Consider the following 27,369-nt stretch of genomic DNA (forward strand, 5'->3'; position numbering starts at 1 on the left):
GTTCTAGTGTTGTCCTATATTATTTTTAGTTTTATATAAATAATGTTCATGATATTTAGAAGTCTCTCTATGCCTATACATTGTAGTGTTGTTGTTTTTTGTTTTGCTTTAAAATAAAAAAGCATAAATCTACATTGTGCTTTGTCAAAGAATTTTTCCACATCTCTTGAGATTATAATGTGATTTAGAATGTTTTTGTTTTTATTATGATTGTATTGACCATTTTTTTTTTAGCATTAAACCATTCTTGTATTCTGTTAGAAATCTAATTTGGTCAAAATGTTAAAAAGTAGAAATAGCTAATACATAAATCTAACTTGATCATAAATTTTCTTGGACAAATTGTAGTATGTGACAGGATTTTACTTAAAATTGTTAATTGATATTCATTAATTATATTGGTTGATAATTTTGTGCATTATCCTTCTCTAGTTTAAATATTAGGATTACCTTTGCCTTAAGAAAGAAACGGGGGGCAGCTAGGTGGCATAGTGGCTAGAGCACCAGTCCAAATCTGGTCTCAAACACTTAACACTTTCTATCTGTGTGACCCTGGGCAAGTCACTTAACCCCAATTGCCTCAGCAAACAAAACAAAACAAAAAACAACTAGCTTTTTATTTAATTATTTTTAGGTTTTGAGTACCAGTTTATCTATTTCCCCTATAATGTTTAATATCCCTTCTTTGCACTTTAATTTGTTTGTTGATTGTGTGTGTGTGTGGGTGTGTGGGTGTGGGTGTTTGTGTATGTAGGGATATGATTTTCCACTGGGAACCTCATTAGCTACATCCCACAAATTTGATGTTTATTTCATCGTTATCATTTTTTCCACATAATTATCTTTTCTATGATTTGTTCTTTGACCCACTCATCATTTAGGATTTCATTGTTAAGTCTCCATTTGAGTCTGTACTTTCTGCCTATAACCCTTAAACTTATTACTATTGTATTACTATTTTTATTATGTTATGGTCTGTAAAGAATGTACTTGCTATTTCTGATTTTTGACTTTTGTTTTGTTTCCAAATACAAGGTCAATTTTTGTAAAAGTTCTATGTGGTACTGTGAAGTATATATTTAAATTTTTTTCCCTTGTAGAAGATGCCATTCATCTTTTAGCTCTATTTTGGTTTTCAGCAATTTGTAAAGTTTTATATTTTTTCTTTTATATTTCTGTTAGATTTATCCAAAATTGGGAGGCACTGAATTCTGTCACTATCATATTAATATCTATGTCTTTTTGTCGTGTATTTCAAAATTCTTTTACAAATTTAGATATGAATGTATATAGAGTATACATGTTTAATATTGATATTGGTGTGTTGTCTATGGTTCTTTTTAGCATAATGTAATTTTCTTATTTTTCCTCTTTTAGGTTTTCAATGTTTGTTTTTACCTTGCTGATAATTCCTGATTTTTAAAAAATTCACTTTAATTCACAATTTTTTTCAGCCTCTCATTTTTATTGTGTTTTTGGTTTTTATGTGTTTCTTGTAGGTAACAATTTGTGAGGTTTTATTTTCTTATCCAATCTGTTATTCTTTTCCATTTTATTGGCTTGTTTAATATATACACCTTTAAAGTTACAACAGATTTATTTTTTCTCCATTTGCCTCTTATATTGATTTTTGCATTGCAAATTGGGATTTCCTCCCTCATGTTCCACTCTATGTATTTTAGCTTACTCTATTTTACATCTATCCTATTTCTACTAGATATCTTTCTTTCACTTTGAGGTCTCCCTCTGCTTATTTGTTATCTCTTTCTCAGTTTTAGAATTTTCCTTATATGTTCCTTTTTCATTCTTGCTTTATTTAGTTAATTCTTTCTCTCCTTTTTCTTCCAGTCAAGTAGCAAAGTAAAATTTTCCTTCCTCTACTCCAACTTACTTTGTTAGATTTTAAAATATCATTTTCTGCACATTTCTCTTACTTCCTTTTTTTTTTTTTGAGATAATCTGGGGTTAAGTGATTTATCCAGGATTACTTAGGTCCTCCTGATTTCAGGACTGGCATTCAATTAACTAGCTGCCTACTTGTATCTTTTTCTAAAGATGATTTCTTTCTCAAATTCTCTTTATTATTTGTCTTTCTGTTCTATTCTGCACTGCTACCTTCCTATGTCAAACTGAGCATATTTCTGCTACTTGGATCTAACTGTTGGAGGGAAATCATCATAGAAAAGGGGAAGAGTTGTCAAGGTATAGAATCAAGTTCTGTTGAAAGCTTCATGGCAGTCTTGGCACCTGGTGGGTGGTAAGAAAGGAGATGCCAAGTGAGCATAATCTAGAATCTAGACATTATCTTTCATGTTCTTATTTTGTGGTGTTCTTGATATTTTCGATTGTAAAGACATGATTTATCTTTAGCATACAATTCCTATTTTGAAGATATTTAAGAAGTTATTAGGATTGAAAAAAAATCTAGTCCTCAACTTGTTTGTCATGTGACCTGAAAGTGTTCTCTGCAAAGCATTTCTTTTTAAATTTTAATTAAATTATTTTTTAAGTTCAGAGACTATTGTCTCTGAATCCAATAGTATTTTTTTTCTTGGTTTCCACTTCTCTCCTTTCTTTATCCCTTCTTTCACCCAGTGAAAAAGCGAGAAAGACAAGGATTATTAAAAATGTATGTTGTCATGCAAAACAAATTTTTGCATTGCCCATCTTCTAAGAAAGAAAGAGAACAAAGAAAAAAATATGCTTCAATTTCTATTATTTATCTATTAATCCACTATCTAGAGATGATATCATATTTTATCAGGGGTCTTTTGAAATTTTGATGGGTAATTGTGTTGATCAGAATTATTAAGTCTTTCAAAGGTGATTATTTTAAAAATAATGCTATTACTGTGTAGATTGTTATCCTGGTTCTGCTCGCTTCACTTTGCATGAGTATGTACAAGTTTTCCCAGGATTTTCTAAAATCATCCCTTTTCTACAACACAATAATACTCTACTACATTCATAACTTGTTAAGCCATTCCCCCAGGACATTCTTTCAGTTTCCTTTTTTTTTACTGCCAGAAAAAGAGGTTATATATAGATATAGATATGCACATATATATGTCATTTTCTTCTCTTTTTTTTTTATTTCTGAAAGCCCTACTTCTAGCAAAGGATATATATTGAAAGTTGTGAAAAATTAAATTGATTTTGTTATTGATTCCATAATGTATCACCACCAATCTTTTTTGTAACTGCCAAACTCATGTTTCATTTGTTTTAGAGTTGTTTAGAAATTCAAGTTTTTTTGTAAATCACTCATTGTCTCTGAGTTAAGTTTAGAAGTTTAGTTCTTCTGCTATTACCTGTTTTATTCTCGCTTCAAGGCATCCTTGAGGGATGTAGAAACAGGGAGTCTGGGCTATTCTCCAAAATAGTTAGGTCCACTATCACTAAATTGTCCTTAAAGATGGATTCAAACAATAAGTACTTTTTAACAACATGGTTAAAGGAGGAGTTGTTGGTAATTTCTTGTTCCCAATTTCCAGTCAATCAAATTTGCCCCTTACAACTATGATATTACCGACTTTGTAACCAATTATATTATTATCCCCATATATGATGCTATAAATTTTGTAACCAATCATACTGTTTTTCTCATCTATAATGCTATCTTCTATTTTAAATGTTCCTTTGTTTGCCCATAAGAGTTACTCCCCTCATTTTGGGTCTTAGCTTATCTGAGGAGGAGCTGAGATCCTCTTTATTGGCAAATTATGAATTGATCATGCTTGGAACTTTGTGCCTCAATTCACCTTTATTTCAATCATAACAGCCACAAATTAATAGCTTTTTAGGCATTGTTCCAAATTCCTTTCAGAATGGTTAGAGAAATTCACAGTACCATCAATAATGCATTAATGTACATGTTCTTGAGGCAAGATTTCAGAGTCATTTTACTTTGAAATTCATTAATTACTAGTGAAGTAGAGCATTTTTTCATATCACTTGATAGCTTTCTTTCTCTTAAAAACTACCTATTCATATGTTTGATCATTTTATCAATTGAGGAATGGCTCTTATTCTGGATAATACTGCCAATATATCTTAGGAATGAGACCTTTATCAGAAAAACTTGCTGCAAAGATTTCCCCCACAGTTTTCCTCCTTTTCTTCTAATTTTAGCTACACAAGTTCTGTTATAAAGGTCTCATTTTTCAAATATAAAAAAACAGAACTAAATTTATAAAAAATAGGAGTCATTCCCCAATTGATAAATGGTTGAAGAATATGCACAGGCAATTTTCAGAGGAAGAAGCCAAAGCTAGTCATAGTCATATAAAAAATTGTTTAATAGTCAATAATCACACAAGTAAAAATTAAACAATAATAATTATAAGAAATGATGAGCATTGATGAAATGATGATTTTCAGAAAATCCTGGATTTACATGAACTGATTCTCAGTAAAGTGAGCAGAACCAAGAGAATATTGTACACAGTAACAGCAAGATTATGTGATGTTCAACTCTGATCGACTTGGCTCTTCTCAGCAATACATTGATTCAAGACAGTTCCAATAGACTTGGGATGGAAAATCCATCTGTACCCAGAGATATGGAAACTGAATGTGGATTGAAGCACACCATTTTCATCTTTTTGTTTATTTGCTTGCTTTTTCTTTCTCATGGTTTTTCTTTATTGTTTTGATTTTTTCACAAAGTTACTAAAATGGAAACATGTTTAAAATGATTGTACATTGAACTAATGTTGAGTGAAATGAGCAGAAGCAGGAGATCATTATATACCTCAACAACGATACTGTATGAGGATGTATTCTGATGGAAGTGGATTTCTTCAACAAAGAGAAGATCTAACTTAGTTTCAATTGATCAAAGATGGACAGAAGCAGCTACATCCAAAGAAAGAACACTAGGAAATGAATGTAAACTGCTTGCATTTTTGTTCTTCTTCCCGGGTTATTTATACCTTCTAAATCCAACTTTCCATGAGCAACAAGAGAACTGTTCGGTTCTGCACATAAATATTGTATCAAAGATCTACTGTAACCTATTTAACGTATAGTACTGCTTGCCATCTGGGGGAGGGGGTGGAGGGAGGGAGGGGAAAAATGGAAACAGAAGTGAGTGCAAGGGATAATGTTGTAAAAAATTACCCTGGCATGGGTTCTGTCAATAAAAAGTTATTTAAAAAATAAATAAATAAAAATTAAAATAAAATGATCGTACATGTTTAATCTGTAGTAGATTACTTGCTGTATTGGGGAGAAGGGAGGTAAAGGAGGGAGGGAGAAAAAATGGAACTCAAAATCTTATTTGTGAATTGATGCTAAGTGAAACGAGAAGAACCAGGAGATCATTATACACGTCAACAACAAGACTATGCTATGATCAATTCTGATAGATGTGACTCTTTTCAACAATGAGATGATTCAAAGCAGTTCCAATTGTTCAGTAATGAAGAGAATCATCTACACCCAGAGAGACGACTATGGGAACTGAGTGTGGACTACAACATAGCATTTTCATTCTTTTTATTATTGTTTGCTTGCATTTTTGTTTTCCTTCTCAGGTTTTCTTTTTTCTTTCTAGATCCGATTTTTCTTGTGCAGCAAGATAACAGTATACATATATTGGATTTAACGTATATTTTAACATATTTAACATATATTGGACTACCTGTCATCGAGGGGTTGGGGAGAAAGAGGGGAAAATTTGGAACAGAAGGTTTTGCAAGGGTCAATGTTGAAAAATTTACCTATGCATATGTTTTGTAAATAAAAAGCTATAATTAGGAGAATTACTCCTAATAAAAAAATCCTAGATAAAAAAATAAAAATAAAAATGAATGTTGAAAACTATCTTTACATGTAATTACAAAATAAATGTTGATTTTTTTTTAATTCTGAAGGACCATATCACACATCAGGTTGGCTAACGTGACAGAAAAGAAAAATGACAAAAGCATATGGGAAATTTTAGATATCAATGCACTGTTGTTGGAGCTGTGAACTAGTCTAACCATTCTGGAGAACACTTTGGAACTATGCCCAAAAGTCTGTAAAACTCTGCGTATCTTTTAACCCAAAATGGAACTAAGGGATCTACACTAACAAAATCAAAGGAAAAAGATCTATTTGTACAAAAACATTTATAGCAGCTCTTTTGATGGTAGCTAAGAACTGTAAATTGAAGGGATACCCACAATTTGGAAATGGCTAAATAAGCTGTAGCATATGAATGTTATTATAATGCTATAAGAAATGACAAACATGATAATTTCAGGAAAACCTGGACTTACAGGAATTGATGAATATTAAAATGAACAGAACCAGAAGACACTGTGTACAATAACTATGAACTATAAATGAATTAGCTATTCTCAGCTTACAATGATCCAGGACAATCCCAAAGGACCAATGATGAAGCATACTATCCACCTCCAGAAGAAGAACTGGACATTGTTTAAATACAGACTGAAGCATGTTATTTTTTACTATCTTTCTTTCAGGTTTTTTTCTTTTATTTGGCTTTTCTTGAACAAAATTATTTATATGGAAATGTGTTAATTTAAAAAAAATAATTTGTTGGTTTTATTTTTTTTAGAAGAAAGCCCAATTAATTGATTTGATCTTTCTCTCTTTTACTGATGTAAAGGAGATATATATTTCCCATAAGAACTAGTTTGCCTGAATTCCACAAATTTTGGTTATGTTACCTCATTGTTGCCATTATCTTTAGTGAAATTGATTTTGCATAGCCAATATTCTAAATGTACAAATATTCAAACACACAATTGTTTACATGCTGTATTTTTCCATGGGAGCAAGGGCAATTTTTTTTTTTTTTACTTTCTTTGTATCCATAGTATTCAACACGATACCTGGCATACAAACAGAATGTAATAAATGCTTGTTGACACTGACTCATTTCTTTTGAAACAGAACCAATAAAAAAAGAATTACAAATGAGATTGTTAGTATCATATATATGTAGAGGGCTGAAACTCTTGGGTCATTGCACTGAGGTTGGTTCAAGCACTTAGGGCTAATTACTGATTGGACAATATTCTATGGGCATATGCTTGGAAAATGGTCCTTCCCACTATCCTGTGCTGGCTCAATGATTTTTGTATACAGAGGATTGTAGGAGGGACTAAAGGGTGGAGTAATACAAACCAGGATCACTTTAGCAGTAGATGAGGAAGAAGGCGGTGGTGGAGATTTTGCTTTCATCCTGTTCAATCCTGCATCTAAAGACCAAGAATAAAGACTAAGTACTTTTGCTTATTCTGACTCCAGCTGATTCTGGGGTATCCTGGGTGTTAGTGTGGTCGTGACATATATATATATATATATATATATATCTTGTTTTTCTTTGAAAATACATAATACATTCAACATGTTAACTTTCAGAGCTGTCCTACTTGTCTTTGATTCAAAGGCCCTGTTTTTATTTCTTTTCTTTTCATTTCTATTTTTAAAACCATTCCATAACACAGATTAGAGCCACTCTAGAGCTTTTTAGACTATAACAGTTTCTGTAGTTGAAAAACTGCTATTTGGAGGGGGGGGGGAATATAACTTCTGAAATTTGTTATGCTATTTAAAAAAATCTTTTATATCTTTTTCACATTATTTGTAATTCCTAATATACCTCTCTTTTCTCCCCCTCTAAGGAAGTCATCCTTTTATGTGCATCATTTTATGTAGAATTTCATATGCAACATAACAAGGGAGATTGATATATTGTTATATATTGGTGTTCAATTCTTCATAAAGCAGATATTCATTTCTGCATTTTATGAAATGATGGATATAGTGAATGAAGGAAAGCATTAAAAGACTTAATTGACCTGATGAAAAGGAGATAATTCAGAAAATATAAAATATCTTAAATAGTGTAAAAGGTTTCAACAGAATAAAAAATTGAATGCTGAGAAATTATGACCAATCTCAATCCTAAAGAATATCTATGCACATAATATATATGTGTGTGTGTGTGCATACTACATATACATATATATACACACATATTTATGCATATATGTTCACATTTCATATTTATATATGCACACATATCATTATTGTGTGAAATTTATATTGTTTTCTGAATAAGTTTGTCCTGCCATCTTTTTTTGCAGTACAAAAATATTCAATTATGTTCATGTAGCACAACTTGTTTAGCCATTCCCCAATCAAGATGGACATCAATTTTGTATCTAGCTTTTTGCCACCAGAAAAAAAATTGCCAAAGAAATCATTGATCTCTTGGATAAATATGTCAAATTAATTTAATTAATTTAATCAATTAATTAATTAGATCATTTTCTTTTATAGGTTCTTTATAGTTGATATTAGTATTTATAATACTCAAAATAATTTAGTTGTTCACAGTTATTCTTCAAACAATATTGATATTACTGTATACAACATTGTCTTAGCTCTTCTCATTTCATTCTTCGTTATTTCATGCAAGTCTTGCTAACTTTTTTTTCTAGAATCAATCTGCTTCTCATTTCTTAGAATACAGTAGCATTCCATCAATCATATAACACACTTTGTAGCCATTTTCCAATAATAAACATCCCCTCAATTTCCTGCTTATTCCCACCATAAAGGGAGCCATTATAAATATTTTAGAACATATAGATTCTTTTCCTTTTTCCCTGATGAGCTTGGGAAATAAGACCTAATAGTTGTATTGCTGAATCAAAGGGTAACAGTTTTATAACCCTTTGGATATAATTGCAGATGACTGACCAAAATGGCTGCTACACAGTTCTAACAAAAATGTATTAGTGTACCAATTTTTCCACATCCTTTCTAACATTTTCCTTTTCTATCATTTTAGCTGATAAGTGTGAGATGATACCTCAAAGTTGTTTTAATTTGCATTTCTCTAATCAATAAGGACATAGAGCATTTTATATGACTATGTGAAGCTTTGATTTCTTCATCAAAAACTGCCCAGTTGATATTTTAACCAATTAACCAATTGGGAAATGGCACATATTCTTGACAAAACTCTCCTCTAATTTTTAGAGTATGACATTTAATATTCAATTCAATTATCATTCTGTTTATTGTACAACACTATGTGTAGTTCCAGTGCCAAAGCCCATGGCATAGGCTTTTCTCTTCATTGGTGGAGATCAATGTCCCATGTCTGTGTGAGGAACAATGTAAAGTTAGTAAGAGTGAGAGGGGAGAGTTCTTCAATTTATTCTGAGTCACTGAATCTCTTTAAGACTCTTTAAATCTCTGGATTTTCAAAAAGAAAAGAAATAACTCTCTGTGGGCTCTATAAGAATTTCTTACTTCTAGCTTTGAGAAAAAAAAAGATGCTAATCCCACTCCAGTTTGCCAAAGTGAAAGACGGGAAAAGTTAACTTGAAAGGAATAAGCACTCCATCATGTCCTTATCTCCACTTTGCTACATTAGAGTCTTTAGGGAACTTACCCTTGGGCAAAAGTTGAGATGAAATTAAAATTCAAAACTAGATTTTCAAATTAAATTCAAAACTGAGTTATTTCACTCCCAATCCAAGAGCTCCTTTGTTCTGTACTGTCTGGTGTTTATCCTCCTATGCATTTTGTTGTTGCTGTTCAGTCATTTTCAGTCATTTCCAACTCTTCATGATTCCATTTGGCAGAGATGTTGAAGTGGTTTGCCATTTCCTTCTTCAAATCATTTTATAGATGAGGAAACTGAGGCAAAGTGAGTTAAATGACATGACCAGAGTCACACAGCTAGTAAGTATGTGAGGCCAAATTTGAACTCAGGAAAATTAGTCTTCCTGATTCAGTGGCACTTAGTCCACTGTGACATCTAGCTACTTACAGGAGCTATCTTCCTATACATACTTTCTCTGATTTTTGCTTTTGCTCTTGACTTGGATAAATAGGTTTCTTTGCAAATTGCTGCATTCACTCATTGTGAAACTGGTATTGGTAGGAAGGGAGTCAAGCTTTAGATATAGTTTCTTTTCCCTATTAAATAAACTGATCATAATTTAGCTTGAACTTGAAAACTATTTCCTCTAAAATGACAGTGATTAAGAGAACAGATAAATAAAATTCTAGTCTGGTACACCATCACCCATCTAAGGAAAGCAGAAGAGCAATTGTTCTGCTCCTAATTCTGATTTTATCATTGTGGTGAATCAACTAGTGATGTGTTGAACTCAGATTATCTTCTTTAAGGAGGGTGGGGAAAAGGATAATACTTGGCCTAGCACAGGGTGTGTGCGTGTGTGTGTGTGTCTGTGTGTATGTGTGTGTGTGTGTGTTGGGAGGGAACAGAAATCAGACTTGGTGTAGCACCATACACTGCCTCTGCTCTGGGGCGAGGGTAGGAGGCAGTGGCAGAACCCAAGACTAACATGCAGTCAAAGTCTATTCCCAGAAATTGCAGGATCTGCTTCATTGTGCCTGCCCCTTAAGAGAAGAGCAAAGAGAATCTCCCAGACTGAGGGGAGGCAATTCAGACCTTAGCAGAGATATCACTTTTTGCAGAGCTTTGCCCTAACAAAGGAAAGCAGTGGCAAGTAAAGGGCATTGCCAGACCCCAGCACCAGGTGGCAACAGGCAAGAATGCAGGCTTCAGTGATGGTGAAAGGACCCAAGTGACCAAGTATGCAGCAACTTGGACCCCAGCAGAGTAAGCACAGGCAATGACAGTGGCCATTGTAGTCCTTTGCTTACTGTAATCTGATTAGTATCTCTTTATGGTGGTTGGATAACTCTTTTCTGGGAAGGCTTAGAGAACCAAGATTTACTGTTAGTTGGTGACAAGCAGAAGATGAAATTATCTACCTAATCTCCACAGAAGCAGGTCCTAATGCTAACAAAGTGGGCAGAAACACAAGGAGATACTGGCACAGCCAGGGACAAAGGCAAACCTTGAATAACCACTTTTTATTGTAAATAAAAGGGACTCACATTGTTACCTGTAACCTATGATAATTGAACAATTCCTTCCCAAAGTCCAAAAATTCTCCAGGATTAATAAACAATTTTATCATGTCACTGCTTTGTCAGTCTTTTTCTGTGGATTTAGCCAAAATTACATCCACTTTGTAGAGGTGAAGTGGTTTGGAGAAAGTTACTAATCCAAACTTAGTTATGTCCCAGCTATTATTATCCTTAACAAGAATGTAAGTCTCTTCGATGCCTATAAGGCTTGTGGCTGGACACACTAGAGGCAGAAATTTGGAGAGTGGTAGCTATACTCAGGTTTAGTTGGAGGGTTTTATTCCTTGCCAACCTTTCTCCTTTCAATTGCATAAGAACTCAAAAGAATTTAGAGGTAGAGAAATTAGAGGAGCTTAGTCCCAGATAAACCTGGGTAGTTTGTCAAGAGGGCAGCCCCTGATTCTGAAAGAGATGAATATGGGCAATCAGAAATTTTATGGGATTTACAAAAATTTTCTAACTCTAAATCAAATAAAGGTTTTGGACAAGCAAGATTATGCTCCTAATGGGAGATGATAAGGTTTAAAAACAGATAAATGCCTATTTAATTAAATGCCAACTCCTTAGTTGACTGCCTGTTTCTTGTTTTCAAAAAAACCTTTATCTCTAGAAGTGAAGACTTCCCATTCTGGAAAGAAAAGGGCTCTAAGAACTGATAGATTTCCTTCTATAGAAGAGTTTGTCCCTGGATCAATACTGGCTATATAAAAAGCTTGTCTTCCTAAGGGAACCATTACTTCATCCCCAAGCACTAAGCAAGGTGGTAGCTTCTGTTCTTTTGCTAAGTCTGGAACTGGAATCATGGGAAATTCCACATATATACAAGGAAGCCATTCCAGGTCAGCAACACCCAGCAGTGACCTCAAGTTCAGCAGAATATCAGCCAATAGGCTTTATGCCATGTGAAACCAGTGGGGAACAGGTCTAGCAAGGGCAAGATAACTTTTCATTATCTTATCATTATCACTACTGGCAGCCCAAGAGTGTAGTACTCGCAGTGCATGACTTCTAGCCACATATTCCTTGTATGTGCCTCTATGTATGCAACCAGCCCTCTCACTGAATGCACGCATATTTGTGGGAGACTCTGTCATCGATTTGTAGGATAAATGTCCTATTACTACTTTTCTTACTAGATAATTTCATGAAATGTCTTTGCTTTGAATTAACTGTGTCCACTGCATGGCCTTTGATAACTCAGATTTCCCCTTACAATACAAGCAGACATCAAAGAAGGATGTAGAAGTAGAATCAATTATAAAAGTAAAATTATTGGTGTTGTCATTATTATTGCAATAGCATCCATAATCATTAAAATAATGGTCATGGTAATAGTGAGTATTGTTTCTAGTAAGAAAAGATACCATAGACACTGAGAACAGCTGGGAGACAAGTTGAAGAAAAACCACAGGCCCCAGAAGGAATAGGCTCAAGAAACTTGGAGGAATTGCTTAAGAGTTTGATGAATTTCTGAATGGTAGATTCTAATAGGACACTCTTTGAGAGGTAATGTTTACAGATATGAGTTGTCTACTCATGGCAGAGATGAGACAGATATAAGATGGAAGAGAATATGGATTGGTCCTATACTGCTCCCAGAGGCCTTTTCTTTCCCAGAGCCCTCTGGGCTGGCAGTAGTAAGGCTGGCAGGAGAAGATGCCTGGCATCTCCTAGCAGTCTTCTGAGCTCTCTCTCCCATATGGGATTACTGTTGCTGAGGATCCAAAGGATACAGATGCAGGCTCTCCCTGTCTCTGTCTCTGCCTCTGCCTTCCTCATTTCCTTCCCTGCCTCCATCCTTCTCCCTCTGAGCTCCAGTCCAAATCTATATGTATGGGCCTCTATATGGGCATATATACTTTAAATATGCATGTATACTCATTCCTCACCAGAAGTCTCTCAGGACCAGGAAGGCAGGACCTAATAAATGTAAACCTATTATTAAATTAAATTTAATAATTAAATTAAGCTAGTTTATCTCTATAGTTTCAGTTCTGATTTGGCCTATGCTTCTAAAGTCTCTTGCACCTCTAACTTTATGCTTTTTATATTTGTGAAGCGATATGGAGTAAGTAGCACGATTCATTCAGTGCCCCCAGATTATCTCAGCACTGAAACCTCTCAGCCTTTGGCCAAGGAACCTCTAATTTCTCTGCTTGAAAGGTTTCAAGTCTTCTGTTTTTTTCATAATTGTAGGGCTGAATACCTTTTGAGGAGTAGCTGTGTCTTTACATGCCTGGAATGTGACACCAGACTTGGCCCAGTCCTCCAAAAAAGACTTCGAATGGCCCCACCTGCAGACAGAACCTGGGGGCTCTGCTCCCCTGGGCCCAGCCCTCACCATACTTTTTACTCCCTGTCACAAGCACACACCCTCCCCTCCAGGATTGGAATTTCAGCTTTGCTGGGATTGGGGCAGCAAACCCTCAGAGAAAACAGGACAAGAGAATTCTGGGGGAGGGTTACTATCCAAAAGTGCCCACAGGGTAAGATGGATATATAGAAAGCTTCAAAATTCCCACCTGCTTTCCTTCTGGTTTGGAATCTCTCCAGTTCTGACAGTTGTGATGTGTTGTGATGCATATTGGTTTTAGAACCAGAGCACCTAATTATGAATCCCAATTTCATACAGAGAGAATTGGCATGACCTTGAACAAAGATAAATCCAATTTTTCCTTAGGTTCTTCATGCATATCCTAAAGTGATCACACTGGAAAAAAATAGAGAAGAATTCTGGAGATCTGGTTTCAAAGTCTGTGACAAACAGAGAAGCAGGAGGCCCAGATCCTGTCCTGAGGTGTTCACATTCACAGAGTTTCAGAAATATGAGGCTGATAACAGTATAAAACAGTGTATAATCCAAAGCTAGAGGAAACTACAATTAGGAGAAAAATACTTTAAAGGGAAGAAACTTGAGATGGGCTTTCTCTCTCTAAAAGCAGGATCTATGGTCATAAATATTTTTGTGTCTCTAATGCTAATTATATAGTAAAGATTTAATAAATGTGTTGAATTGAAAGGAAAAGAACTGAAAATGAAGCAGGTTAGAAGATGGTGGGGCAAAGGGAGCAGATATCACCAGAAGCAGCATCAGTATAAACAAAAGTAAACTTGACATACATGAAAGAGGAAGAATTGGACCAATTTGATTAGACGATCTCTATTGGGGATGCCCATCAAATTGGAAGGCAGGGAAATTGAACATAGAATGATTAGATTGGTGGAATGAGCAGTTTGCTGAAATAAGGTCTGTTGCTGTATCAATCAATGTTGCTGTATGACTTTAAAAACCTTATTTTCACTCTCTGAGTGTTTTTTTTTTCCTCCAGGGCTCTGATATTCCTCTAGAGCTTCTGATAAACTATACAGAGTGTAGACTCCCTGACATTTCATTATCCAGAGTTCTGTTTTCTTCTTTCCAGTACCTAGTCCCTTGATATCTCCTTGTCTTAACTCCTGCCTCAATTCTATCTATGGGATAGACAAGGACCAGAGAAGGATATTTTTAAAAAGCTTTTGGATCAATACCACAGTTTGCTATCAACTTTGGCAAAAGATCAAGGTAAGGCAGAGACTGTAGCTTTTACCTTTACAACTTTTACCTCAGGCCTCTCATGCTACCTCTACATTTTAGTCTTCCATGTTCTCAGGATCCTATCGGGGACATTATTGTTAGGCAATAAAATCACTGGATTTTATAGAGGGAAATGATCTTAGCAATCATTTTGTCAAATCTTCATTTTATAAATGAGAGAACCTAAGGCATGTAGTAACCCCCCCAAAAAAGCCACCTAACAAAGCAACAAAATTATGTTAGGATTCAAAATGTCTTCTGATTTCAAATCTAGTATTTTTCCTATTTAAACTTTGCATTCCCTTTTTTTCTGGAACATTGGTAGTCTGAGTTTGGCATGTGGGACCCAGGCTTACATCCATCTACACTTTGACCTCTAAGGATGGCAGTCTTTTCTTTTCATTTTCCCCACCTCCACCTCTACATACACAGAATGATTAAAGAATCTGAGTCATTCATCTACCTAGTAAAATATCTTCCCCCTGAGAAAGTAGATTCCTGTGTAATAAAACAAGTTCCCACCCAGCCAAGGAAAAGTCTAGGTTGGGACTTGTCTCCCATTCCAAACAACTTAGATTAAAAAACAAATGTAAAGGAAGTAGGCAAGAGACAGTGAGGGAAAGGAAGAGAAGGATGAAAAGGAGTGTTTATCCTTCACTTCTGTAAAGTATCAGTCAGATCAGCACATTTTTGGATGGCGTTGGAAGGATGGAATTGGGTTGCTACTTGAAAACAGGTTGAAAAAAAGAAAAAAAAGAAAGAAAGAAAAAGAAAACAGGTTGACCATGGTTACTAAAATTGAAATCCTGACTGTCAGTGATTCAGGAGCAGAGATTGTGTGACCTGCACCCAGTTTTGAAAGGAAAAAAATAATAGGACCTTTGTCTTTGTGTTTCTTCCTGTGGAGCATGTTGCAGCTGGTACAACATCTACTTTAAGCTATAGTTATTATTTCTGGATAGTTCCCCTGCCAATTCCCCTCCCACCCCACCCCACAAACTTTTGCCCCTGGCTCTGGGTCTCAGGTTTTGGCTTAGACGGGTCCAAGCCTCCTTTCTTTTTTCAGTACTTGGCTGAAACAGTGGAGGGCTCACATTTTTGTTGTGACTGCTTGAAAGCATGGTTTAGATTGGTGTGAGGAGGGACCTAGTCCCATTCCTTTTGTTCCCACCCCCCAAAAAATCTGGAAATTCAGGCTTTAGTTCCCTTTCTCCAGTAAGGAAAAGATCAAGAAAAGGGTAGGATCCTAGAATAGAGGGGTCATGGATTTAACCCAGGTTCTGTGCTCTGGGAAAGGATCTTTAAAAAAACAAACAAACAAAACAGAAATATTTGTGTGGTTTCCTTCTAAGGAATATTTTTTAGGAAATCTAGTCCTTTCTCTGCAGAGAAAATCTCTCAGCTCTGCAAGGATTTAAAAATCACTTCAATTCTGATTCCTGTGAAGCATGAGACATCTCTTCAGGTAATCTGTAGTGTCCTGGAGAAGAAAAGGGAAAGATTAGTATGTCATGTAAGAAATGGGATGTCCTGAGGCAGGCAAACCTGGAGGGTTTCTCATGGCAAAACAATTAGTCTTGGTCATGGGGAGAGTAGAAAAAATACAAATATGGCAACACGGGAATTCTGGTTTGGATATGATGGAGAGGTATTATATAGTTCATTGTTCGAAAAGAAAAAACTTGGGCTGCAGTGCTAGTTTTAACACTTGCTAATGTATCATTTCAGGAAAATTAGCTTCTTTCTCTGGGTCTTAGTTTAGAAAGTTGAGTAGTTCTGTCTGCTTTGAATATCACCATCTCTACTACTTTAAACAGTGACTTTTGTCTCTTTTTTGGTATTTCTCTTGCCCCCCAAAATAGCTAAAAATATTATATTTTAAAGTTCTTTTGTTTGTTTCAGCCTTCACAAACTGAATGGCTTCACTGTGCTGTTTAGCATTGCTGAACTGGAACAGTCATATTCACACTCCAATATTTGCCCTTATCTTTTACATATAGATTATTGGCATTATAGATTAATAGCCAGGATTTGACTCCAAATCCATTACTCTTTCTCATATGTCCTTTAAAATCTAAATTTGAATCCCTAAAAAAGTGAATAAATTGGTGATTATACCTCAACTCCTTTACTCCCCAACTCAAAACAATAATAAAGAAGTACATCAAATAAAATAATTAAAAGAGGAAACACTTTTCTGGAAGACAAAGCCTTCTGAAATCACAGTGGAAAGTTGAGTGATAGACCTACTCATCTTAACTGTATTCATCACCTTTCCCCATTTTCAGTAACCTGATAAGGACTACATTTCATTTTTTGATTGTGGAATTTTCTATCTTTTTCGTTTTCACCTATGGCTAACTATGATCCCTCACTCTCACCAATAGAGAAAGATAACAACTAGGGGTGAGAGGAGAGACCAAGGAAGGTAAATATGGCTAGAAAGAAAAGATTTTACCTGATGAGAAAGGAAAATTATAGTTATCTCAATGAGACATTTCCATATAACAGAAATCCAGATGTGACCTTAATTCAAAAGCTCCTGGTCTTTGTGATCTGGACAAGAGGAAATAAGATACAGTACATAAAAAAGAGAGTCTAATACAAAGTCATCTAAAACAGATGGAAATTAGTGAAAGGGAAGAAGGCCAAGAAAGATAGGCTGAATGTAAGATCAGTTTCCAAATACAAAAAAACCTGCAATGAAACTCATGAAGAAAGAAAGAAAAATAAGCAAATAATCTAGACAGGACTATAAACCAATGAATGCTATTCAGTTATGGATATTAACCCCAACGCCCCAATGAAAAAGAAAGTAAAACAATTTCTGCAGTTCTTCAGAACCCATCTCACTCTTCACCCCCAAAAACAGGAAGACATTACAGAAAGGTTCAGTAAATAAATAAATTATCTAAAAGGAAAGAGATGGATGGAAATGGAAGGAGAATTCAGAGTTCTAAAAGATGAAATGCATACAATAAAAAAAGAGCAAATAATTTAATGCAGATGAAAGGGAATCTCAAAAACAGCAGGAACTCTAACAAAGAGAATCAAGTATATAAATGTAAAAGTATAGAAGTAGAAGAAAAATTGACAAAATGATATCATGAAACAAAAAGATTAGAAGAACACATTAGTTCTAAATAAACCAGTTCCTAGTTCTATTAAATAACCCTTTCATAATTTTAATTGATTTAACACTGAATAAGTAAATTGATTTATTAAATTATTGTCATATTTATTATATTTTCTTGCATGCTTAACATTTCTTCATTTACACGTGTACATGTTTATTTCCTTTCAAATAGTTTTGTAATTATTGTCATAGAATAAGAATATATTCAAATATTTCTTATTCTGTAGTTGTTTTATATGGAAGTTCTCTTATCTTTTCTTATTTGGTTTTGTTGATAAATACAGAAATGCTAGTAACTTGTGAAGATTATCTTATATCTTGCAACTTCATTGAAAGTAATGTTTCAAATAATTTTAGTTAACTCTCCAATGCTCTCTAAGTAAGGTAGCATATCATCTGCAAAAATGATAGTTTTGGGTTGTTTTGTACTTATATTTATTCCCTCACTTTATTTTCTTCTTATATTGTTATAGGTAGGACTCTTTTACTATATTGTAGTAGTGATAATGGGTAAATCTTTGCCTTTTCACTGATGTTATGAAAGAGGTCTCTATAGTTTATCCTCATTATGTATAATGCTAGCTCTTTTTTTTAGTTTTAGTTTTAGTTGTTTAATTTAGTTTTAGATAAATATTATTTTCTACATTAATTATGGGTATATTTATTCATGTTTTCTGTATTAACAACAATGAGGATGTTATTTTGTCAAAAATGTTTTTTGGTACCTTTTTCTCCTTGATCTGCTTCCAGGTCAGTTTAAAAAAAAATTCTTCTTTTTTCAGTATTTTGATTTTGTTTTAATATTTGTCAGTGTCATGAAGCCATTAATTTCTGTTTGGACCATTCTAATTTTTAAGAAGTCTGTTATTTGAAAAAGGGTTTGTATCTTTTGTACTCAACTGTTATTCTCCAATTTTTTTTTAATCTTCATTCTCCCCTCCTCCATTCTTTCTTCTAAAATTCTCATTTCACTTTGAATGTCATTGTTAAAAATACTTGTTTCATTTTTCTAAGAATTCTAGTTGACTTTTTTACTTTTTTCTTTAAGACTTTGCTTGTAAGTGTTGCACTTTTTTGTTGTTGTTTTGCATCTTGAGAGTCCCTAGTTCCATTTTTACCATCATTGTCTTTTTTTGCTCAGTCATTATTCCACCTATATTTCCTGAATTGGGACTTTGTTCAGCCCAGGTTCTGTGCAGCTCTAGAGGGAATCAACATTCCCAATAAATCTCATTTTTCCTGCCATCTTTCTACTGTTTTATCCAGATAGTAATTGATCCCTATCCCTTCACACCCACTAAAGATCTCAGGGGTCAGTCCAGGTAGTTTCAAGCTTTCAGTACACTAGAGTGTGTGAAAACAGGACATAATGTGATTGAAAAACAGTATGTTATTATATGTGAAATTTATACTTCAGGAAAGTCCATTTGGTGATAACTTTTATCATTTGAATCACAAATAATGACAATCTGCTTTATACAGCTCCTGTGCTATCGAAAGTCAAAACAAGAAGCTAGATTTCCATGCTCACACAAATTTGCAATATGTTTGCCAAACTCAGAATACAATTCCAGCACCTTTTTTTGGACCTTGGTGTAAGTGCACAAAAAATTTCCATAATTCAAAATTCACTTAACTGTGCAATTGAGATGATTCCAACTAACTTTCAAATAGAAGTGAATAATCTGCAATGTAATAACATTCTAAAAGGTAAATATCAAGAGACAGATTCAATAGAATTCTATCTTTCACATGATAAATGTACTCAATAAAATCATGTGCTCATAGACTGATATGAGTATTTGATAGTACCTACATATATGAAAACATATCAGGATTAACAGATGAACATTTACAACTGATTATGATGCTGAAAAATACTAACTTTGAACCCCAATTAGATGAAATGTTACACAAAAAAATAAAAAATCCTGCTTCTCAATAATTACTATTATTATATTTTAATTTCACCAATAGAAAACTATAGACACTTGTTTTTACTGTTATTATGTAAGATGGTACCTACATACAGTTTTCAATTTTTCTCTTTTATCTACAAAGGTGAAAATATTTACTATCTTACCCTTTGCAGAAAAGGCAATTACTGACCCCTAGTATAAATAAACCTAAAACCTTGAGTTCTTAGACTTAAAGGTTAGAACTTTCAATGGCCACTCAATAAAATCATGAGGTGATTTGGGTTAAAAACTCTATTGAAGTATCCAGATTTAGGGACAGCTAGGTGGTACAGTGGATAGAGAACCAGTCCTAAAGTCAGGAGGACCTGAATTCAGATCTGGTCTCAAACACTTAACACATCCTAGCTATGTGACCGTGGCAAATCACTTAACCCCAATTGAGTTTAATCTCAAGTCCCATCTTCTCTAGCAGATTGCAATTTAACTCATCCAGTATCTCAAATACTCAACCCTTCCTACCAAATGATTACTTCTCTCCTACCTTCACAAATGAATATCTAATCCATGTGGATTCTATAAATACTATCCCAATGGAAAATGAATGGATGCCCATCAATTGGAGAATGGTTGGGTAAATTGTGGTATATGAATGTTATGGAATATTATTGTTCTGTAACAAATGACCAGCAGGATGAATACAGAGAGGCTTGGAGAGAATTACATGAACTGATGCTAAGTGAAATGAGCAGAACCAAGAGATCATTATATACGTCAACAACGATACTGTATGAAGATGTAATCTGATGGAAGTAGATTTCTTTGACAAAGAGACCTAATTCAGTTTCAATTGCTCAATGATGGACAGAAGCAGCTACACCCAAAGAAAAAACACTGGGAAATGAATGTAAACTGTTTGCATTTTTGTTTTTCTTCCCGGGTTATTTTTACCTTCTGAATCCAATTCTGCCTGTGCAACAAGAAAACTGTTTGGATCTGCACACATACATGGTATCTAGGATATACTACAACATATTCAACATATATAGGACTGCTTGCCATCTAGGGGAGGGGGTGGAGGGTGGGAGGGAAAAATCGGAACAGAAGTGAGTGCAAGGGATAATGTTGTAAAAAAAAAAAAAAATACCCAGGCATGGGTTCTGTCAATAAAAAGTTACTATAATAAATAAAAAAAATACTATCCCAAACTCCATTCATACTCTCCAGAGTTTGGTTCCTTATCCCCTCAGAGTCTTAGAGACATCTAAGGGATGAGAAGATATTTTTTCTATAATCACACACACACACACACACACACACACACACACACACTTTATGATCATCATCTGATATCTATGAGTAGGTAAACTTAGCTTTTAGAAAGAAATATTTCATAAAATGACATAGGAAAAACAGATGATACAAAGGCATTCCTCCAAAAAAGCTGTAACAGTCCCCACCAGCATATATAGGTTCTAGGAGTAAATTGGGGCAATCTTAAAGAGAATATGTAACAAAAAGATCACACAAAAGATGTTACCTTTTAGTTTGTATCTTTTCTTTTGGCATCTTTGTAGAGTACTTAATTCGCTTTCATAGTCTCATTCAGTTTATTCCTTGGTTCCTGCTATAGACTGGAGTTATAAATTAGCCTAATTTCAATATTGTTGTGTCTCATGGAAGAGGGAGACCTGAGGATAGAGAGAGAGATGGAGAATGGCCTGTCAGTGGAGCAGTCAAAACATATACAACATTTATCTACTAAGTTTGCTGTCTATATGGGCATAGTTTGTGATGCTCCAAAACAATTACAATAGCAATAGCAACATCAAAGATCACTACTCACAGATAATCATAATAAATACAGTAAAAATGAAAAAAATTTGAAATATTGTGAGAATTACCAAAATGTGATAGCGTCATGATGTGAACACATGCTATTGGAAAAAATGATGCTATAGAACTGTTCCAGGTAGGGTTACAGATTGCCAAACTTTCAATTTATAAAAAAACGCAATATCTACAAAATGCAATAAAGTGAAGCACCATAAAATGAAACATATCTGTAATAAGTATCATATTACTTGACTTCTCAATGGCTGAAGAGAATTTAGAACTAAAAATTAATATTAAAAATAATTTTTAAAAGAAAAGAAAACAGGACCAGCTAAGTGGAAAAATTCAACAAATATGGGGTATGTGTTTTTATTTTTAAAATGTGTAGTGTTTTCAAAAGTTTCTAAAAATTAGATACATCTAAAATATTGGAGGTACTGGATTATATCTCAGAAGTCTCCCAAAAAGACTGGATGACCATTTACTGGATATATTTTTTTTCAGTTATATAATGCATTACAAGACCATTGAATTCCCTTGTAATTTAGAAATGTTTTAGTTATCTGATTCTTCCTTCCTCTCTAAACTCTTCTCCTGACTTCAATTTTTCTCCATACTCTAGCAGCCTTCTTAGTGTGAAAATTCGCTACTTCTCCCCCTTCCCAGGAACCCTTTCATTGCTATCTCTCCAGATTTTCTTCACTTTGCCACAGCAGCCTTCTCACCCTAGAAGTTCACTTTTTCCCTCTGGCCCCTTACTCTCATTACCTGGTTCCTCCATCTTTCTTTCTTTCTTTCTTTCTTTCTCTCTTTCTTTCTTTTTTTTGGTTGAGGCAGTTGGGGTAAGTGACTTGCTCAGGGTCAAGGAAATGTTAAGTGTCTGAGGTCAGATTTGAACTCAGGTCCTCCTGACTTCAGGGCTGGTGCTCTATCTATTGAACCACCTAAATGCCCTGGTTCCTCCAACTTAAGGAAAGTGTCTTTCTTCTTCTCCAAGCTTAAATCCGGACTCTCTGGATTCTCTCCACTGTGACCTTTTCCCTACCTCATTTTCAGCTTTTTTTAATACCTTGTTTTCACCCTATTGGAATATAAGCTTCTTGAGGGCAACAACACCTGACACATAGTAAATGCTTAATACATACTTATTAATGGTTTGCTGATTGTGGTCTGGGCTTTTAGTGGACTACAAACTCATGTAAATCAATAATGTAAGATGTTAGTCAAAACAATTAATGTTAGGCTTGGTTGTACTTTTTTGTATCAACATCATAGTGTGTGTGCATATGGGTGTGGGCCAACATGCATGTAGTGGTGGAATTAGTTAGCCTTGTATCTCATTTGCATCTACAAACACATTTTAAAGAAATGCATTGATGAGGTTCTGGATTACTAGGTGGGATTAACAGAGAGAGCCTGAAGTATTGATAAAATTACTCCTTGAGGTAAGCGGGAAAAGGACACTGCAGGGGATCATAGTCCCATCCTCTCTAGAGATTGTGGATAGCTCCACCTTGTTGTGTCCAGCTAGAAATCTAAGTTGTATCAAACCCCGAAGGTTAAATTTCCGCTATAAATCTGTCTATGGCCCATGCCATCTTTGCTGAATCCCTTTTGGGTTAAGCTCACCATTGTACTCTGCCTCAGGGTGTCTTTCCCCTCATCTCCATGACAGGTAGTATCTCTCCTCTCACCCTGCCCCATGCTTCATTCAATCTTTCTTCTCATTCCCCCACAAGGTATCTTTCTCCTTCTTATAGGTAACTAACTCTTTTAGAGAGCTAAATCCCTTTTAAGATTAAGATAAGTCATGCTCCCATCTCATGGAGTATTCCCTTTCTCCTTGTTAATTCTGACTACCACTAGGGAACTTGTCTTTTGCATCATTAATTGTCAAAAACCCTTTCCATGCTAACTATGTACACTATTTCATATTTACCATTCCAGGTATCAATTGCATTTCTTCATTTTTTCTTCCCCTAAATAAGCCTACCTTTTGCCAATGAGAATGGCCACTATGAATTCTTCAAATGACCAAACCCCAAAATTTGGTACAATCACATCAATGATGAAGCTGTGAGCTTATTCAATTTAGCAATGATTTTAGTGGTACCAACTAAATTTGCTCTCAGCGCCCAAGTTTCCACTTTTACAAAAGTGTCCTGACAGTAGAATTGGACTTACAGGATAATATGCAAGTAATTTCCTCTCTTTCCCTACATTTTCAGGTTTATTGGATTTTTAAACTCTTCTTGAGTCTCTGAAAGGGACAAAGGTCATGAGCAGAAGAAGGGCTGGGGGAAAAGGGCTCAGAGCTGCAACTCTTGCCCTTCCTCCTATCACCTATATTTAGCTGGGCATCTGTGCTGACAGTCAGTTACTTATCCAGCCCCTCAGAAATGCTTCTTGGCTAGAGAACACTTGTTAAGAATATTTTAGGATCCTCAGCCTGACTCTCTTTCTCTTCTCCTCCCCCTTCCAAATACACCAGTATTTGGTGCTTATCATTTACTCCTAAATTCTTTACTTCAGTTCTAGAATTGCTGGCTTCTGGTTTATTTGGTGTAGGGAATATCCTTATGACCCACAGGGATAGGCACTATTAGGCAAACCCAAGCCTCCTGGACTGAGATCCTAAAGTATAAAGTTTGAGCCTTTGTGAAATAACTAGGCCTCTGATCAAAAGAGCCCATCTCCAAGCCTCAGGCAAAAAGGAACTGCTCAAGTGGAATTTACCTTTGTTCTCTCTCCCTACTCCCAAAGCATACCTATCCTACAAGACCCAAATCCAAATTTACTTCCTCCAAAGAACAGAACAGCAAAACATGAATAAATGAAAGGAAAGAATCCTTTCTTTTGGGAAATTTTCTTTTAGGAAATTTAGGAATCCAGTGAATTGCCACTCCATTAGAATTTGCTATGTGATTTAGAGTTTTCGAGTTCACAGGGAATAATGATCTCAGAATATACTGTATTACTGTATTGCTGACTTCTGATGGGACTAAACAGAATCTGATCTGGGCAGGGTCTGGAGCCATGCCAAGAGATATCCTGAGCTTCCCCATCCTATTGGTAGTCCTGAACATGCTGGATACCTGAATCATCCTGGAAAAGGCAGAGGCATTTAGGGGTAGGAAGAAGCCCTCCCCACTCCCAAAAGATAGCTATTTAATGCCGTGGGGCCTCCCTATTAATGTTCTCACAACCCTCATCTAGTGTTATCTAGCTTTCAAATTACCTGGGCCTCAGTACTGGATCCAGAGTTTATTGAGGTCTCCAATTCTAGACCAGGGTTTCAACATCAGGAGTATCCATTTTACAACAGGAGTTTATAAGCTGAAGTTCTAAAAGTTTCTGCTGCTTTCTATTCCAGATCTCTTTTCCTTTTATTATTTCAATTATAGAAATTCTTTGCTCCCTGAAGTTAGGTTGGATATGGGCTCCCTTAGTTATTATAATAAAAGCTGTCATTTATATAATACTTTAAGATTTACAAAACACTTTGCTATACTAAGACAGGTAGGTAGCACAAGAATTATTATCTCTATTGCATTGTTGAGTTTCAGAGAAATGAAACAAGTATCTTGTCTATAGTTTCTCAGCTAGTGTCAGAGCTATTATTCAAATGCAGAATAATTCTCCCTCAAAATCTAATTCTCTATCTAGTACACCACACTATCTTGGGTAACTTTGATGCCAGAGCACTTTCTCACTGTTCTTTCATCCCTCACATAAGGCTACCTTCCTGACTCTCAAATTACCAGTCCCAATACTGATTCCAGAGGACAACTTGCAACCAGGAATCAATAAAGATTATGTGCTCCAACCTGAGGCTCACCACTTTGGAACTTGAGGCAAACTAAACTGGGGATACTTCAATTCAATGCTTATTTTGCCTCATTCATTGGACTGGTGAGAAAAACAAATGATGAAAAGATAATTAATGTGCTTTGGATTCATTCCAGACCAAATATTGTATTGCAGATGAGCCCAGTGAAAACAGAAGGTCTTTTCATTCAACAAATATTAACCAAACATCTCTATTTACAGAACATCTTGCTAAGTTCGGGGAGACATATAAAATTTAGCTAAAACATGGACCCTGCCCTCATAAAATTCATAGTCTGCTAGAATGATAAAATGGGAACACATAATTATAATACATGGAGATAATCATATCAGAGCCACAAATAAGATGCTATGTGAGATAAAGGAGAAAGATGATAACTTAATGGGTAAGGAGCACAAGAAAAGAATCTTTCTGGCTTGGGAGACCCTGGAAAAACATGCCACTGGAACTCAAGGAGGGAAGGGAAGCAGACTCTACTACCCTAAGGTGCTCCCAGGGTTCTGGGAATTGGGGAGATTTTGTGTTATTTTCCCCTTTTGTATTTCTTTTCACCTTATTCATAACAGAAAGGTATTAGACTGGATGGCCCTTTTAACTAAGACAATTTATTTAGAAGGAGCCAGGCATAATGAAACAGTCTGAACTGGACAATTCTCCTTTTCTCACCTTGACAGGTCCTACACAATGACATTTCATTTCACTATTTTATGCATTTATTTGGGGTAGAGGGAGATACATACATTTTAATTAGCTTTGAAAACTTGAAGATGCTCTGGGCACATTCATGTCTTTGGTATGCTCTTGGCTGAATGACAGACTCTGTTTTCCCTCTGGCCTCAGGCAGCAGGGTTAGTGGGGAGGGAGAAGCAGGGAGCAAAAGAGTCGGGGATCTGTCCTTCTAAAATGTTCCTTACCATGAAGTTACTAACTGCCTTCATCCTCAAGACCATCCCTGAGACCCCAGGGCAAGGAGCAGGTTACCAGCCTGCACATTTGTCATTTCCCCTATCTTCTTCTTCAGGAAGCTAGGCCAATGAGCAGTTAGTTTCCCCAAAGAGGCCCTGGAATGTGGTGAAAGGAGGTAGAGGGGGTGGAAGGTAGGAGACTGGAATGTGCTACAAGTTGAGTCTTTTCCTGGCAAGACCTCTAGACCATCAAGAAGGAAATTATGGTCTATGAGCTCAGGGCCCTCTGGTGGCTGTTTCCCACCCACCAGTCCTCTCCTGCTCTTCCTGCTCTAGAAAGAAACCCTCCAAAAGGTGACAGGAGGTTCTGACTGTGGCATTCCAATACAAATGGACTGAAAGAAAGTGGTTCCATGGACTGGGCAAGGTCTATAGAAGAGTAAACTGCCTGCAGGCAGCCTCCAAACTATGCATACCTCATCCCCTGCCTCACAAATTTTTTGAGGGTTTTTTGTTTTGTTTTGTTTTCTTTTTTTTAGGTTTTTGTGAGGTTTTTGCCTCACAATCCCCACCTCTGGAGATCATTACAAAGATTATGCTCTACAGGGCAGAATTTGTTTTCTTCTACCCTGTACATAATTTCTTTTTTTCCCTCTGTTTTGTTTCCTCTTTCAATAGGAAGAAAATATATTGTCTTCAATTTCTATTCAATCAAGTTCAACAAAATGTATGAAGCATCTAGAAATTGAGGCAATATTCAATATTTTCTTATTGCGTCATGAATAAGGTCCACATTCCTCAGCCCAAGGATTTGCCAAGGAAAGGTAATATAGGGAGAGAAGAGTGCCAGGGTAGTAAGTTCTTCTAGACCTTTTCATCCTTCTTCAGACCTCTCATGGCACCCATTCTTTCAGCTGAGAACTTTGCCTTATTTTTTATTTTTTAAATTGAGGCCTTTTACCACAAACTACCTTTTCTCCCTTCTTCCTCATTGTCTATCACCCAGCAGCTTTCTTTCATTATCTCCTCCTTTCTCACATGAAATGGCCTCACTCCTCTAACTAACCCTCTGTTTGTTCAAGTTATCCCATGCTATCCTGTCTCTTCCAACAGATTATCTGTCCCTACTATGTCATTTCTTTTAAATCTCTCCTTACTAGTTCACTTCCTACTGCCTACAAACATGCCTATGTCTCCCTTAACCTGAATAA

The sequence above is a fragment of the Sarcophilus harrisii genome, chromosome 2 (genome assembly GCF_902635505.1).
Source record: "Sarcophilus harrisii chromosome 2, mSarHar1.11, whole genome shotgun sequence".
NCBI classification, from domain to species: Eukaryota; Metazoa; Chordata; class Mammalia; order Dasyuromorphia; family Dasyuridae; genus Sarcophilus; species Sarcophilus harrisii.